This window comes from Protopterus annectens, chromosome 5.part0 (genome assembly GCF_019279795.1).
Source record: "Protopterus annectens isolate FY-2018-M chromosome 5.part0, PAN1.0, whole genome shotgun sequence".
NCBI classification, from domain to species: domain Eukaryota; kingdom Metazoa; phylum Chordata; order Ceratodontiformes; family Protopteridae; genus Protopterus; species Protopterus annectens.
Window position 1 is genome coordinate 1,279,740,042 of NC_056735.1, and position 17,673 is coordinate 1,279,757,714.

A 17,673-nucleotide genomic window follows, 5' to 3' on the forward strand; every position below is an offset into this window, starting at 1 on the left:
AGCACAAATGGCTTATACTTAGTAGCCAGTTGTCAAAGGTTAACATCTCTAGATTTCAGAATCACATTTAACCATATTTTCATGTTATTAGCTGCAACATTCCCTTCTAAATAAGCACAAACATTTTGGACTCCCTTGCTTTCATTAGTCATAGATGAAAACTAGATGTTTATATAAATAAATGCGCTGTTGATTTAATAAATTGTGTTTGACAAGGTTAGATGACCAGTTGTCATAATGGTTAAGGTCTTCACCTCCCATGTACAAGGTACAAAGTTCGATCCTGACCTCTGACCAATGCCTGTTTGGAGTTTGCACATTCTCCCTGTGTCTCTGTGGGGTTTCTTCCACATCTGAAAAACATGCTAAGTGTTTCCATTTGAAACTCACCAATGAATGGAGCTGTGGGCAGCAGCACAGACTCTAGATGGTGCCTTATAGGGGGAAGAGTTATACAAACCAATCGCTATAGGCATCTACTGTGGTGCATAGTATCTTCAAGATAGGATAACATGGATTACAGACTGCATGCTGTGGCATGGCTAGCCACTCGACAGTTTATCTAGGTGATTTGGTTATGTTGACTAATGTCATCAAAATGGGCATGGGTAGTTAAAGTGGGTTGAGGAGTGCTGACCTGCAGCAGGGACCCTTGCTAATGGTGGGAGGGGTATATGTGCTCCTATTGACCAGTGTGTGCCTGCCATAAAGCCCAGCAGCCCTGGGTCAATAAGTTACTGGCCAGCCGGTGTCTAGTTGCCCAGCCTGGGTTACCTGAGATAACTCTGTTGAGCAAAAGCTGGACATAAAACCAACCAAACTGCCAAATATGAACTGAGAACTGCTATGCTTAATGTAGGTTCAGTGACAGGATGCAGCTTGGAAGTGGACGACATGATTATACAAAGGAACAGGCGAGATGGAAGGATAGTGCAGCAAAGCCAACTTAGCTTGGGATCCAGACTCTACTTCTCAGGAGGGGGACAGGCTAGAAATGGTGTAGGAATTGTGGTGAGAGAGAGGCTTCCAAAGGCAGTGAGGGATATCATCAGAATTAATGACAGACTCATGGCAATCAGACTACAGTGTAATGATAGGGCAGTATTCATAATCTCAGCCTATGCCCCACAGCAGGGTTATGATAGTGAGGGAAAGAGTGCATTCTGACATCAGTTGCAGGACCTATTAGATAAAGCAGGACAATATGAATTGGTGTTGACAATGGGCGACTTGAATGCACATATCAGGACAGAGAGAGCAGGATATGAGGACTGCCTGGGTCCACATGGGTGGGGCAACAGAATTAAAGAAGGAGAAGCCATTCTAGACTTCTATCTGGCAAATGGCTTGATAGTAGCCAACACATGATTCAGAAAGAGAGACAGTCACAAGCATTTCTCTTAACCTCTTAGAGCAAGAAATCTGGACAAAGCCATAAATAATGGGGGGACAAAAATAGGGACAATTTTTAAATATTGCTTTTACAAACTTAGAAAGAACATAGAATAAAAGGTTTAGCATTAGCGAGAATTTCCTGAATGGTATGAAGTCTGAAACTCAAATGTCTGTTATTATTTTCTGACTTAAATCTTTAACAATTTGCCAATGCCTTGCTAGAAAACCACAATTTTATGAAAAATGGACCAAAAATATGAGGAAAAAATCTGGATATTCTGCAAAAATATGTACAGTTGAGAGGTATGTCACAAAATCACATACAAGTGTAGCCAACATGCAACTCAGGTAGGCTTTCTCCTCGTAAGAAAAAGGTACAGGGGTAGAATCCATGATTGCAAAGTCATCACCAGTGAAATAGTCAGCCCTCAGCAAAAACCACTAGTTGCCGCAATCAGCTGCAAGCAGTGGTCAGAGAAGGCTCTAAGGTCAACAGAGACCAGGCTGAAGACCTGGAAGTTGACTGGAGAAAAAGTGCAACAGTTCAAGGAATTACTTAGGGCTGCACCAAGAAGAGGATGAAATAAGTGGAGTTGAACAAGAATGGCAATGCCTAAAACAGCATATGTTAGGACTACAGAAAGGATATGTCGCTGAGCCAGGTATGGAAATAAGGTATATAAGGAAAGCTGGTGGTGGAATGCAGGAGTCCAGGAAGTCATCAAAAAGAAAGAAGGAGTGCAGGAAGAAGTGGGATAGAGAAAAGATTGACCAGGCTAGGAAGGACTACTGGTTGGCTAACAAAGAAGCTAAGAAAGGAGTTGCAATAGTGAAGAATAGGGCATCAGTCGCACTCTACCAACTTCTGGAAAGTGACTCAGTAAGGGGCACAAAGAAACTATATCAGGTTGCAAGGCAAAGACAGAAAGATAAAGAAGATAGTCAGACACCCTTCATAAGGGATGCCAGCAGCAACCTGCTCACCAGTCCACAGGACATCAAAGGCAGATGGAAGGAGTATTTCCAGCAGCTTTTGAATGAAAAAAAAACACCCAGAAGCTGTACTGCTCCAGAAACAGCCTACAATGAGAGAAGAAGAGAAACCCACCCTAGAAGAAGTAAGAACTGCACTAAGGAAGATGAAGTCAGGGAAAGCAGCAGGCTCAGATGAGGTCACAGTAGATATGATAAAGATGCCAGGTGAGATAGGGGAGAAATGGCTCCTGAGGATACTAATAGCAGTGTGGAGAGAAAGACGGAGCCCAGAAGACTGGAGAATAAGCATACTCATGCCAGTGTACAAGAACAAAGGGGACATCCACAACTGTGGGCAGAATAGAGGCATCAAACTCCTATCACATTGCATGAAAGTTCTGGAGAGGGTGATTGATAAATGATACGCAGAGTAGTAGAAAGTAAGATGAGAAATGAGCAGTTCAGATTCAGATCAGGATGCAGCACCCAATGTTTGCAATGAAGCAGATACTTGAGAAGAAACTAGAGATGAGGAGAGAGTCCAACTGGGCATTCCTAGACTTGGAGAAAGCATATGACAAGGTCCCAAGAAAGCTGATCTGAGCAGTACTGCGGTGGTTTGAAGTCCCAGAAACATTGGTAGAATTAGTGCAGGCTATGTACAAGGACCCAATGACTCAAGTATGAACATGGTTTGGCCTCACAGAATAGGTATACACCAGGGTTCAGCTCTGAGCCCACTGCTGTTCATACTGGTGATGGACTTCTTTAGCAGACAGGTCAGAGGAAGCATATCAACAAAGTTGCTGTTTGCAGATGATGTGGCATTACAGGCAGACTCTGAGCTAGAACTTCAGCAAAGGATAGGAGAATGGAATGCAAATCTGAAGGCACATGAGATGAAACTAAGCACAGATAAGACAGTGGTAATGGCAGCAAATTGGGGAAACCAGAAGAAGATGAGAATAGAGATAGAAGGGAAGATAGTGGAGCAGGTAAACAGCTTCAAGTATCTGAAAGGAGTAGTTGAGGAGAAGTGTAGTTTGAATGAAGAGGTCAAAGCTAGAATCAGAGGGGCTGCAGTCAACTGGCATAGAGTATATGGTGTAGTCTAAGACAGAAGAATGCCAAAGAAGCTGAAAAGTAAGGTGTTCAAGACAGTGGTGTGACCAGTACTACTGTATGGTACAGAATCCTGGGCAGTTAAGGCAGAACAGTTGAAGAAGCTAGAGGTGATGGAAAGGAAGTGCCTGATAAGGGTGGTAGGGTGCACACTGTGGGACAGACAAAGAAATGAGGACATAAGAGCAGAAGCCAAAGTAGCTCTAATTGCAGAAAAGATCAAAGAGAACAGATTACAGTGGTTTGGACATGTGCAGAAAAGCAGAAGACAATCTGGTGAGGAATATTTGGGACAGATAGAAAGAAGGTAAGAGGAAGCCAGGATGTCCAGCAAAGAGGTGGATGGATTGTGTGAAAGAAGATCTGTGACAGTCAGGCATGAGTGTTGAAGAAGGCAAGAGTGTGGCACTGAATCGAGAGAGTTGGCAACAGTTAACATGATACCCCGACCCCATGTAGAAAAAAAAATGGGAAAAGAGGGCTGATGATGATGATGTTTGATAAGAACATCTTCCCATATGTAGTTTTGCAACAAGGATTTCTTAATGACTGCATCCATGGAAAATGTTTAGAATCAGTTAAATATATTTGCTTCCAGCAGTGTAAAAGACAGCAAATGGATGAAGAGCTTCTAGTTTGTATAAATCATACCAAAGTATGTCAAGCTAATAAATAATTATGTAGAGAAAATCCAGTTTATATGTTCTAAAAAAATGTGCAAGAATTTATCATTCTTAGGAGATTGGTGCTTTAACTCTGCGATCTTCTGTACTGTGAGGCTGTGAGGGTGAATATAGGAGATACAATAAGTCTGAGATAACAGTATTATGGACAAGCTCCCCTCCACTCTGAGGTACAGTGTCATTGAATTAGTATGTGTAACTGGTAGGTGGAAGGGTGTCCAACCTTGCATATTAAGATGTGGGGGAAGAGTGTTCAACCTTTCATATTAGGATGGTGGGGATGGAGTTCTTTTGCATGAACTCCTGTAGTGTCATCTGAAATTCCATCTGATAGCAAGATGGCAGTGGTACTTGGTTGCCTATTTTAACTGTTGTTTGTAGCATCCTCCCAGTTGTGTGAGGACATTCCTACAAAAGTTTACTGACTTCTTCCTTGACTTATGCGTTTGTCATGAACTCATAGTAGTGGTTGGTGACTTGAATCAGTGGCTGTCACCCAACAATGTTGCTGCATAATTTAAGGCTTTGGGTTTGCTTAGGTTATTACTTCTGTGACCCACAGATTAGGTCATATTTTAGACTTTGTCTTCCTAGTGGATGCGAAGGCATTTAAATTGGTGGTGGAGCTATTCTCTTGGTCTGACCACTTTCTGGTCCATATGTTTAAACACTGTTATTGAATTATCACTTGTGACATAGGCAGACTTACCTTTATATAAAAGTAATTTTATTTATTTATTTAACATCTGTTTACCGGGAAAGTTCAATTGGGGCATAGCTCATTTTCATCAGAGGCCCAGGGAGAAACACTTCAGATGCATGTCTTTGGAATATGGGAGGAAACTGGAGCACACAGAGGAAACCCACATGAACACAGGGAGGTAATGCAGATTCTGCACAAAAGACACCCCATCCAAGAATCAAACCAGACAACCTCTTGCTGTGATAAAATAATGCTAACAGCTGCACCACTGCACCGCCCATTGACAAGTTTACATTATACATCCCATATATTTTTATATATCCTATAATGATTACATTACATAAACTATTTAATTTCTGCTTTCTGTTAAATCTCATCCAGTCTCCAAAACATTTTTCTGCATGTATTGTTCCCATAGTTTCCATTTCTTTCTAAGCAATGTACTCATACCCCTTTCCAAAGCTCCCAGTTATTGTTCTCTTATCTCTGTTATAATATTCCCTACTTTGTGTATCTCTGGTTTAGATTTTGATTTCCATTTTCTAGTAATTGCTTTTATGTAAGCCACCAGAATTAAACTTAACAAGGCCTTAATATGCCTGTTTAATTCAGATCCTGTTTCTTCCTGGTCCCCTTTGGTTTTGGGCTTCCATATTGTAGCCCCCCCCCCTACTTGATCTGCTCTTCTAACCATATCACTCTGGAACTTTGTTTCATCTACAATCCTTCTGAGATGGTGCAGAGCCTCATGATGTATTGTTTAGGAACTATAATAGGCCCCTCTCCTTAAGACCAAATTCTTTTGATCCAAGTCATGTTTGCTTTGCTCCTGTGATATGAACCTGGTTTGATAATGATCATTGTCTCCTGCAATAGTAAGGGAGCAAGGTGAAGCATCAGTAAGCAGAGGGCAGGCCTGTGGAGTGACAGGCTTGACTAGGAGGAGCATTGTGTTAGCTATTTTGCAAAGAACATGTAAAAAAGGTGGATATTTTATCTAGAGAGATTTCTGTGGCACCATACTGACTGGCAGCATTCTTCCATGTAGTGGAGGAGCTGTGCAGCCCACCTCATCTTAACCCTAGAAGAGCGTTATCGTCTTCTGAATATGAATCTATTGGTTGTTTCTTTCCTGACAAGGCTTTTGCCATTAGAGCTGCTCTTCTGCCATTGCCTTAATCTCAGCCTGTCCTCCTCCAGTTCTATGGATTGTGTTTGGTATTCCTGATTATGAGTTTTTGACTATTGTTTTAAGTATCTGAACAGCAACCTGTGGATTTGATCCTTGTTCAGTGAGGCTGGTTATTATTAGATCAACATTCTGGGTCCATCATCTTTTCAGATATTGGTTATGAGCTTTAAATCAGGGATTTTTCCTTTGACTTTGAAGGAGGCTTTTGTTATCCTTATTCACAATATACCTGCTTTAGGTCCTAACATCCTTGAGAATTACTGCCCAAACTGTAACATTTCATTCTAGGAAAGGTTTTTGAGAAGCTCATCTATAAGCAGCTTCAGAACCACCTTATAATCAATGCACTAATGAATCCCTCTCAATTTGGATTTCTCGTGCACCTTAGCAAAGACACTACTCTTTTGCAGGAATTAATGATCTCCTCATGACACTAGATCAATGAGACTATTCATTCTTGTTCCTGCTTGATCTTTCAGCATCATTTCATACCATTGACCATAACCTTTTGATTTAGTGGTTGCAGTCTTACTGTGGTCTATCTCTCTGATGTTTTCAAAAGGTCTGTTCTAGAAGAAATTCATTTTCATCCAATCATTTGGAAGGTGGAATACTGAAGAGCTCTGTCTAAGGCTCATTTTTGTTTATGGTTTATATGCTACCTTTAAGAGTTCTTATCAGGCAGAGGAGATTGGCATGCCACAGGTATGTAGATTACACTCTGGTTAACCTCTGCTTTTCACAAGATGAGATGGCAAGTGCATATTCCCTGGCCAATGATATTAAAACAATCCATTCTTGGCTTTTACATTATCAGTTAAAATCGAACACCTCTAAAACAGAGGCTATGGCAGTTTATGCTACCTTTTGGGATTCCACTGCACCCCAGCTTCCTAGCTTCATTTTGTTTGATGGTAATAACTTGGATTTATTGAGAAAGTTTGAAATTTCGGCATTAACTTGGGAGATATGTTTACAGTTTGTGACCATGTGTAAGCAGTTGAGAAATCATCCTGGTTCTACTTATGAACTGTCTCTAAGATAAAGTAATTTTTATCTCAAGCTGACATGTTGTTGATATTTTATAGCCTAGTTTCCTCCAGGCTGAATTATTGCAATTACTTTACCTGGGTTTCCCAACACTGAATTGTATTGTTTAGATATGGTGCAGAATTCAGCTGCCAGGTTACTTACTGGTACAAGTCCTTACAATCACATTACCCCACTTCTGTACAGCCTTCATTTAATGCCAGTCTGGTTCAGAATTATGAAACAATAACTCACAACTGGATGTGGGTAATGCTGGATTTACCCATGGTTGGTGTGGTTTGAGCATAAGGGTGAAGCGTTCTTACAAGGAAAATCAGGTATTTTTCTGTTTGTTTAGTTTTGCAGAATGTATCTGATTTTTCTTGCATTTGGTCTGCCCTTCATAGCATATATCAATAGAAACATCTGGATGCTCAGTGGTACTTTAGCAGCCAGGCTCTTTTCCACTGGATTATACTTGATTTACAATGGGCATGCTAGTTGGGTTGATGAATCAGTCTTTGTGTTTTTTAATACTAATGATAAATAATTGTATAATTCATAAGAGTCTCATGTTGCTGCGTTGGTTCCTAAAGAACATACCTGAAGGAGCTGGTGGTGCCATATACTTTGTCTCAGGTTTTATGTTCTACTTTTCAGGGGGCTAGTGGTTTAATAGGTGCATCTTGAGAATTCAAGTGTTCATCCTTTTTGCCTTTCAGGTCCTCCATCTGGTTTAACTTACTACCTTGGTGGCTCTGGTAGTGTCCATCCATGGCTGACTTCCCAAATTCATTAAAACTTACCTTTTGAGTTTAGAGTATAATGAGCTGGAATGATTTGTATTTATATTTAAGTTAATGTTTTATCTCAGTGTTTTATGTGATTTATTATTTCATTGGTTTTATTGAACCCCTTCCAATTTGGGTTTCTGAAGTACCACAGCAAGGAAACTGCTCTTTTGTGGAAATTAATGATCTCCTTATGACCAGAGATCAATGTTACTTTTCATTACTGCTCCCCCTCAATTTTTCAGTAGCATTTGATACCATTGACCATAACCACTGGTGTTTTGTTGATGAAAAAATGAAACAAACAAATCTGAAGCTTAAGTTAAAGATGCAAAGATAGTTTTAATCTAGTCAGAATAAGCTTGAGGATCCATTTTGTGCTTGTGAATTTGCATGTATTTTTCAGTAGTTTCTGGGGTTTTAGTCTTTGGAATTATGATAGGGAGTCCATTCCTGGGATTAACAGATAAACCTGATACTTAGTTTTTCCATACTATTCTACTTCCTTATGTTACCAAAAATCTTTGCAACAGTATGCCCTTTCCACCAAGATCATATCTTATATATCCTGTTTAACAAGTGATTTTATTCTATGTATCTTTGGGAAGGTATACTGTTTTTCTGTCTTTGAAAGGCAAAAGGGAATTACTGGTCTGTGTGATGCACCTGCACTGGCCCAGCAATCAAGGAGCCTCAATCCTCACCACTAACACCAGTAAGAGGTGTTCACATTGGGAAGGATAATAAATACACACACACAGTAAAGTACAATTTCCCTTAAGAGCACACAGAGATCACAGTCAGTCTGGGGCTGGTTTCTCCTTTTCTCTCTAGATCCCCAATAAGACTCCCCAATGGCACAGCTGTAGAGTGGGGTCCTTAGCCAGGGTCCCAAGCCAAGTCCTCCTAGCACTCTCTCTGTCCAACCAGTGCTTCGTGTCCCTGCCCAAGTAGCTCAGACACACACACACACACACACACACACACACACACACACACACACACACACACACACACACACACACACACACACACACACTTTGAGATATGATTTATATACAACCATGCAGACACTCCTGGGGAAGACTGGCACAGGTTCACTAGCTGTGCCCCTTCTGTCCAGACTATAAGGTAGTAATCACTGCCACCAGAACCCTTACTTATGAGCTACTAAAAAGGCCCTTACTAAGAGTTGTCCAATTATTACTGTGCAATATTATTATCCAAATGGTAAGTGTGAGTGAGCAGGAAGGCTTATTTGGAGTGACTTTGTACAGTATCACTATATACATGCAATGTACTCTACACAAAACAGCCACAGTTGAAACATTTAAAAATATTTAATAATAAATAATAAAAACACAAGACAATACTTCTTACGACACAGTGCTAATTGATAGTTCAAACACAGGAAAATGCTGAAAATAATATTGTAGAATAGTTCTGACATCAATACAGAAAACAATTGGTCTAATCTTCCTATTTCCTAGCTATTTCTAAGAGAGACACTAAAGTCTAAGATTCTACTTACATACAGAGTACAGGCAGAGTAAAGCAAGTGCTGGTGAGTGGTCAGTTCTGAAGACAAATGCTAAATGCTCTCTCTCTGTCTCTGAGAAAGTCCTTTAGGTTGGTAATACATCCTGCTGACTCATTTTATATTACATCATTCTTAACAATTCTCTGGTTTCCCAGGCTAACAGAAACTCTACATTAACATTTCTTAGTAAGCTTGTACCTGGTCAGGAAACTACAGCAATTAAATACATTATATATGTAAAATCTAGCAATTAACTCTAGTCTCAAAACAATAGAAAGAATCTGCTGGTTCAGACACCACAGCTCCAAGCCCTGAGATCAAAACAGTCATAAAATGCTTGACTTATCAGCTTTCTTACAGCAGAGTGCACTGTTGTTACATTTTTGCAGTTCAACATCCAATACAGTTTTTTCACATTTAAGAGAACAAGCCTGCGGCTTATATTAATAGTTACAAATGACAGAATTATCTACAAAATTCTATCTTGCTAGGCTGGCAGCCTTCACATATCTTCATAGTCTATATGTTAAAAAGTTCTTGTAGTGCCAATGTGTACAACTCACTTAAGACACTCAAAAAACAAAACAAAAAAAAAAACTTTTGTTCCACTTTTTCAAAAATGTGAAAGCAATTAAATTATCTCTTACTTTGCTGCCTAACACTGGAAGCCACGTAACACATTCTTTTCAACTATGATTCCATAAAATTAATTCAGAATTCACTGTAACATCCCATTCGACACACAATATCTCTGAGTTTCAGTGCGCTACTGCTGCTGTGCAGTTTGGAAAAGCACTGTTGTACGTAGCTGATGTACCAAAATACCCCACCCCAACCTACTAAAATAGGTGTCTACAGAGTTATCTCCCTTCTCTGACTAGGATGCTAAAGAAATATGTAGTCAGTTAAACATAGTTAGCTTTAGAAATACAGAATGCTTGAACATGATCATGGTTTCCTGACTAGCTTTAGCACTATGAATGTTGTTTAGTCAGTAATTCGTGATAGTCTTGGAAATAAACACAAACAACATCTCAGCAGGGCAACATCTGTAATTCTCACCTGAACATTTAACTTGGTGGGCTGGCAGGGAAGTAAGTAGGATTTCCACACTTGCACACAACTTCTACAAAACCTTTTGGCATATAGCCTTTGCTCTTCAAAAGAGAAATCCCCAGACACTCCTATCACACAGACAATGCATGTACTAGATAGCGCACTTGGTCACTACTAACAAAAAAAAAAACTTGAAGTGAGAAGGCTAAGGAAAAAATCATTTAGATTACCATGCATTCTAAAAGAACATTTAACAAAACATACAACCATTAACCATGGCAACTATGCCAAGGCTTTATTTTACTTTAAATTCTAACACATCTTATTGCACACAGTAAATAACTTACTTAAAAAAAAACACATTCACCACCTGCTCCTGGCTTTACTTTCATGACTCATTGTCTCCTTCTAAGACATCTAGACTAATTGAGGGCCCATTGTTCTTTAATCCAAACTTTCCTTACTGAGTGTACTAACTGGATGAAGACAAACTGCTTCTTTTACCCTGCTATCAATACACAAAAATCAGATATAACTCAAAACTCTTGTCTTAGTCTCGCCAGTGTTCTTTATATATAAGAATTTATGTACTCACCATAATGTTCCATCTGAGTAGGTACTTAATTTGTCTGCAACCTGTGGGTATCGGATCCGACTTTGGATCCGAGCTGGCAGCTTTCCAAGCTACAAGATACGAGCTCCTAGCTCCTCTCCCCTACCCATAATCCCCTGCTACCTGCTGTATTACCTCAGATCGACTTTTTTGCCTTATCACCCAACTAATCGCCTCGAGAGAGGAATACACCAGATGTAATCTCCTGACAAGAAACTTACAGGTGACCAGAATATCCCAAAAAGGTTCGTGGGATGGCAGGGGGGGGTCGGTTGCAGACAAATGAAGTACCTACTCAGATGGAACTTTATGGTGAGTACATAACTTCTTTATCTGAAGTAGTTACTTCATTTTCTCTGCAACCTGTGGGACAGAGTCCCCAGCTACTCAAGAAGGAACCTGGGTGGCCTTTACGGAAGGATATTCCGAAGCACCGCGGAGCCAAAAGAAGCCCTGCCTCTCAAAATCATATCCAGTTTATAATGAGAAATGAACGTATGAGAAGAGGACCAAGTAGCTGCTGAACATATGTCGTCCAAGGGAACCATAGACCAAAAGGCTGCTGAGGTGGCCACAGACCTTGTAGAATGAGCGTGAATTCCAATAGGGGCCAGTTTGCCTGACGATATGTACCCTTGAATTATGCACTGACAGATCCAATTTGCTACAGTCACTTTGGAAATGGCTTTACCCATTGCTGATTTTGCAAAGGATACAAACAACTGGTCCGACTTGCGAAAATCTTTAGTTCTGTGCAAGTAGAAATGTAGTTGTCTGTGCACATCCAGTTTGTGCAACTTGTATTCTTCTTTGTTCTGAAAGTTTGGGAAGAACACTGATAAATTTATTGATTGATTAATATTTGACTCTGAAGCCACCTTAGGTAAGAAAGACGGGTTAGTCCTGAGGGACACTCTATCCTTGTGAAAGATAAGGTAAGGGGGTTTCATACACAGAGCTTGTAGTTCTGAAACCCTCTTGGCCGAAGTAATAGCCACCAAGAAGGCCGTTTTCCACGACAAGAATTTTAACGGAACCGAGGCCGCAGGCTCAAAGGGTGGACTTGTTAGGGCTTGTAAGACTAAGGTCAAATCCCATGGGGGAACCACAGTTTTCACAGGCGGCTTCAAAAGAAAGATGCCTTGCAAGAAAGTTTTGCATAATTTTGCAGATGCCAAGGACCCTAAGCCATCACCTACATGAAAATGGGAGATGGCTGCCAACTGCACCTTAAACGTAGAAGCACTTGCTCCCTGCCGAAAGATCAGTGAAAGGAAGTCCAGAATAGTCAGAATAGGGACTGTAAATGGGTCCAGGCCCTTGTCTTTAGCCCAGATGGAGAAACGCTTCCATTTACTATTGTAAAGTTTTCTGGTGGCCGGCCTATGGGCCGCGACCAGTATGGCCTTAACAGGAGATGAGATGCCGGGAGTCCTAGCCATCATTGGAACTGGATCAACCAAGCCGTAAGCTTGAGGTTCACCAGGTTCGGGGCTTGGCAACCCGCAGGATGCGAGATCAGGTCTGGAATGGGATCCAGAATTCATGGAGGAGCCACACTGCGAGACCGCAGATAAGGGAACCAGATCTGTCGAGGCCAGAATGGGGCTATGAGGATAACTCTGCTCCCCAACCGACAGGCTTTCTGTATGAATTTTATCATGAGCGGGAGGGGGAGATATGTATAAAGGAGACCGGGAGGCCAAGCATGAACTAGAGCATCTCTGGGACTCTCCCCTTTGGGGGGAAGTATTGTGAAATACTCGCTGCATTTCATGTTTAAAGGAGAAGCAAAAAGATCGCAGCAAGGCCAACCCCATTTGCGGAAGATCTGCTTCACAATAGATGGATTTAGAGACCACTCATATGGAGTGAGGAGTACTCGACTCAGTTTGTCCGCTAATATGTTGGACCGTCCCGGAATGTGCATTGCTACCAGAAACCGGTTGGTGGATATCTCCCATTCCCAAACTCTCATGGCCTCTCGACAAAGGAGATAAGATCTGGCTCCTCCCTGTTTGTTTATATACCAGACTACTGACATATTGTCCGTCTGGATTGCAATAGTCCCCAGAGGAAGAAGATCGTGGAGAGCTTGCAATGCCAAAAGCACCGCCCTCATCTCTAGGACATTGATATGCAAAGCAGTCTCTAGGGACGTCCATGTGCCTTGGACGGATCTGCCTGAACAATGCCCCCCCACCCGAGGCGAGAAGCGTCCGTGGTCAATGTGGCTTGGGGCGGGGGGATCACAAAGGGCTTCCCTTCTCTGAGTTCCCGTGCATGGAGCCACCAAAGAAGGGAGTCCTTGCAAACTCTGCTCAGTGGTTTCGGCGTGTTCAACGGATGGAGTGATAGGGACCACTGAACTTGTACAGTCCACTGTAATATCCTCATTCGCAGGCGTGCATGAAGGGAGAGACCAATCGCTGCCACCATAGACCCTAGTGCCCTCAGGACTAACTCCGCTGGAGGAGCAGGACTCTGAAGAAGGGCTAATACCTGATATGACAAGCTGCTCAGCCTGTCTGAAGTTAGAGTAGCTTGAGGGATACGGGTATCCAACCTGGCCCCTATGAATTCCAGGGCCTGAACGGGGCACAGGGAGGATCTCTGCAAGTTCACTGAGATGCCTAAGTTGTGGGCAAGGGTCAGGGCATAATCCCTTGCCACGCAGAGCTGATGCCTGTTGGTGGCGGTAAGGAGCCAATCGTCTAGGTATGGGAAGACCTGAATGCCCTGAAGTCTCAGGTGGGCTGCAACCACTGCCATGACTTTGGTGAACACCCTGGGGGCTGAGTTGAGGCTGAATGGAAGAACCCTGAACTGATAATGACTGGCTCCCAGCCGGAAGCGGAGGAACCTTATGGATCGTCTGTCCATCAAAATGTGGTAGTACGCATACTTGAGGTCTATAGAGCACATCCAGTCATTCTCCTGCAGAAGGGGGAGAATTGATTGGAGGGTGACCATCCAGAATTTTTCCTTGGGAATGAACAGGTTCAGAGCGGAAAGGTCTAAGATGGGTCTTAGGTCCCCCATTTTCTTTGGCACCAAAAAGAACCTGGAGTAATAACCCAATCCGGACTGATCTGGGGGGAATGGGCTGGATGGCTCTTTTTCTTAGCAACTTCGATATCTCTGAAGCCGCTGCCTCCCTCTGATCGGGAGGTACATCAGGGAGGTGTCTGGTCTTGGGGGGAAGGTTTATGAAGGGGATGGAATAACCTCTGTATATGATACGGAGCACCCATTGATCTGTTGTAAGGGACTCCCAATTTGACAGGTGCTCCATCAACCGCCCCCCGACTGCCTCCAGAGAGGGACAGTCAGGTAAGCCCTCAGGACTGCTGCGCGGGCCTGTCCGAGAAAGGTTCTCTAGACCTGAAGTTACGCGGCCCCCCTCTGCCTCTGGACCGGCGCCCACCTTGTCCTCCTCTGCCTCTAGAGGACGAGGGGTCCGAAGCTGGATGGGATTGCTGAGACTTACGGAACCACAGCTTCTTTTGTCCCTCTGATTCCTGGAGAAGGATCGTTGGGGATTAGAGAAGCGGACTCCAATGGCAGACAGTGTCTTCCCGTCCTTTTCGCTTTGGACCAGCGTATAACTGAAAACCGAAGATCCGTCAAAAGGGGCATTCGCAAAGGATGCCTTGAAGGGATCTGCGAAGTCGTAATGACGGAGCCAGGCGTGACGTCGCAAGACCCCTGCTCTGCTGGCCCTAGCGGCTCCCTCCATGGGAGAGAAGCCACATGGACGTATTAGAAATGGATTTTAAAAAAAACATTCTTGTCTCTGACCAACATGGACTCCGGGGGGGCGGGGCTGCAGCGTATTCCTTGATCAAGTCTCGCTGTAGCCTGATGGTATGTGCCATATAGTTCAGCGCCCTTATCGAAAAGGTCGCTGAAGCAAACATCCACTTCCAATGTGGTCCAGTGCTCGAGATTCCTTATCTGGTGGGTGGACCGAAGAACTCTCCTGAGCAAGTTCTTTCTTGGTGGCAGTTGCCACCAACATGGCATCATCGGGAGATACCTTGGCCCAAGACTGCCTATCTGTAGGGGGGCTAAGGACTTTATCAGGACGCCTAGGAATTGGCTCCACGGTGTCGAGCTCCTTCCACGCCCTGGTAGTAATTAAGTCTACCAGGGGGTCAGCTGAAGGGGACACCCAGGAGGTAGATGGGCCTGCCTAAATGCCTCCAGAAACACGGATTCATCCACGGAAGGTTTTTGGGCAGACCACCCCCCTCTAATACGCAACATTTCCATGATGTCTCCGAAGGAGACATCCTCGGGGGGTGACCTTGGGGAGCCTTCCCTTTCATCTAAATCCATGTTGGTGGTAACGGACTCAGGGGAGTCCAGGTGCCTCCTTTTACACCTACGTTTCCGAGGAACCTCCTCAGTGGGGCTATCCGAAGAGGGCTCATCCACGGGTTCTTGTTCCTCCAAGGGAACTAGCTGGAGGGCTTGGGCAGGCTGTCCTGATGGTCAGATGATGGAAGATAGACCCTCATACAGTGGGGGTGTGGGAGGATCTGAAGCCCAGACCAGGGACCTGGAGGACCTCGATTGTACCCTGTCCACTACCTCAAAAGCCGAAGGAGAACTACTCTCGCCAGGCTCCGAAAGCATTCTTATCGGCTCCGAGGTAGGGATCGGAGTCGGGGCTGATGCGTTCGGCACCAAGAGAGAGGTGCGCTCCGAACCCAGCGGCACCGAAGACACACCAACTCCCCCAGATCCGAAGCTCAGCCCTCGGCCCCGAGAACTCAGATCCGACAAGCTCGAGGGTATAGTCAGCGTCGAAGAGACCAGCGCTATCTGCACCGACAAATCCCCGGCTCCGAAAGGCCCGGATCTGACGACTCTGAGACCCAAAAACGAGTCGGAGAAGGAGTGATTGGGGCAAAAATGGGGGCCACACTCCCTCCCAGAGGGGGGAGAGTCAAGAGCACCCCCATCTGCATTTGGGTCTGTATGAATCGACGCATCATCCGATCCATGTCCGCTTCAGTGAGGCTTCTGGTTGATCTAGAAGAAGTTGTCGAGGTGGGCCGGGAGGGCTGCCTCGACGACCTCGAGGGAGATCGGTCCTCCCCATCCGGCTCCGGTATGAAACTGTGCGAACGGAGCTGAGAGGAGGAGGATCCAGAGACCCTCGAGGGAGACTTAGTCGTTTTAGATGGCAGGGCTGAGGGTTGAGACTCGGCCCCCCCTTTTATGGAATTTATGTCCCTCCTTATCCTTGTGCCTCTTCTCGCTGGTAGAAGAGGCACTCGTGCTCATACCCAAAGAGGGAGGTTGAGTCCCGGGTTGAGCAAAGGGGTGTAGAAGGCACCGGGGCTGCCGAGACAGCCTGAGTGGGAGAGGAAGAAGAAGCCGATTCCTGGGGTAGCTTTCCCGCCAGGATCAGCTTATTCTTCCTATCCCTAAGCACCCGGGGGTTAAAGGCCACACAAATTTGGCAGGCCACAGATAAATGGGCCACCCCCAGGCATAAAACGCACTGAGTGTGGCCATCAGCTGGTGAAAGCTGATGGCCACACTCAGTACACTTGGAAAAAATGGCTTTGGGCCCTTCAGCCATTTTAAGTCTCTCACACACACACACCCAAACACTGAAGGGGGGGTGTCACAGAGAGAAAGAAAAAGCTAACTATAAGAATAACTAAACTACCAAAAGAAAAATCAGTGCACTACACACACGTACACAACTACAATTTTACAAAAAGCTAGAGAAAAAAAAAGGTTTTTAGCAAGTTAATGATCTCACCAAACCAGGAGCTCTTCAAAAAGTAGCTACTTCAGCCGCGGCAAAAAACGATCTGAGGTAATACAGCAGGTAGCAGGGGATTATGGGTAGGGGGAGGAGCTAGGAGCTCGGATCTTGTAGCTTGGAAAGCTGCCGGCTCGGATCCGAAGTTGGATCCGATACCCACAGGTTGCAGAGCAAATGAAGTAACTACTTCAGATACATAATCTGATATCTGACGTGTATGATTTATCAGTCAGTTTTTTGTGCCAGTGAGAAGCAAATTACCTTCATCATCTGTGTTACAGTGTGTAAACTTAACAATAACAAAAAACAAAAACAAAAAAAAACAGCATCATGAATGAGCTTAGGAAAACTTACTTTATTGTTTAATCAGTCATGAGACACCAGCAAAAATCTGGGCAGAACCAGTATCACTTACTTACACTTCTAAAACAAACTATGTTTTTTACATTTGTATTTATTTATTTTGTGTGTGTGTGTGTGTGTGTGTGTGTGTGTGTGTGTGTGTGTGTGTGTGTGTGTGTGTGCGCGTTTGTGTATGTTCATTACTATTATTCACTAGGTACTCAAAAAGCACCCAACATACTTTCAAGAGAACAATTCTTTTTTCTGGTCACTGAATTTTTTCCCATCTTGGCCTCTGCTACATAGGCCATTACTTGAACCCAGGTAACTGTTTTTTTCAGAGAAGGGCTTTTCCTTTGTGACAGAGGGCCACCTTAAAATGTATATGTTTGATTAGAGTTACTCCATGGAGTCATAAAATTGTATTAAATATTCTACATTACT

The 17,673-nt window shown here is 43.6% G+C and overlaps 1 protein-coding gene across 2 annotated transcripts in view; it reads left to right on the forward strand.

Annotated features, from left to right (window-relative positions):
* Positions 1 to 17,673, forward strand: part of MYH15 (myosin heavy chain 15) — a 386,453-nt gene that overhangs the window by 264,550 nt on the left and 104,230 nt on the right. The gene's annotated exons all lie outside the window — the stretch shown is intronic.